Here is a 432-nt window from a genome sequence, read left to right on the forward strand (position 1 = left end):
CCTCAGTGTTCCAACACCCAACGGTGCATCTACTTAAGGGTCTTAAGTGTGTGACTACACGAAACCAAGTGACAGTCCATCTGAGAAGCAGCATCCCCATAGAGATAGATGTCTTTGGTTTGTTCTGTTTTGTTGAAGCCACGTGGCTGGGGTTGGGTTGGTTTTTCTGTTTTTCTTTTTCCTGGTGATTTTTATTTGGCTTTCACAAAGTTAAAATGCACTGACCTTTTTGAGGGCTTTTTTAATTTTAAATCTCTCAGTTCAAAATCCATCTCAGGTGAGTCCTGATGGTTCTTGACTCTCCTTCTTGAGCCTTGGGAAGTGAGAATCTCGGCTTGATCAGCGCCCGGTGATTAAAGGTTGATTTGTGCGTTGTTCATAATCCAGGTCCTTTCCTTTGTTAACGAGCTCGAGCCATTGCAGAAAGGTGGT

The sequence above is a fragment of the Antrostomus carolinensis genome, unplaced genomic scaffold (assembly GCF_000700745.2).
Source record: "Antrostomus carolinensis isolate BGI_N321 unplaced genomic scaffold, ASM70074v2 scaffold2219, whole genome shotgun sequence".
NCBI classification, from domain to species: Eukaryota; Metazoa; Chordata; class Aves; order Caprimulgiformes; family Caprimulgidae; genus Antrostomus; species Antrostomus carolinensis.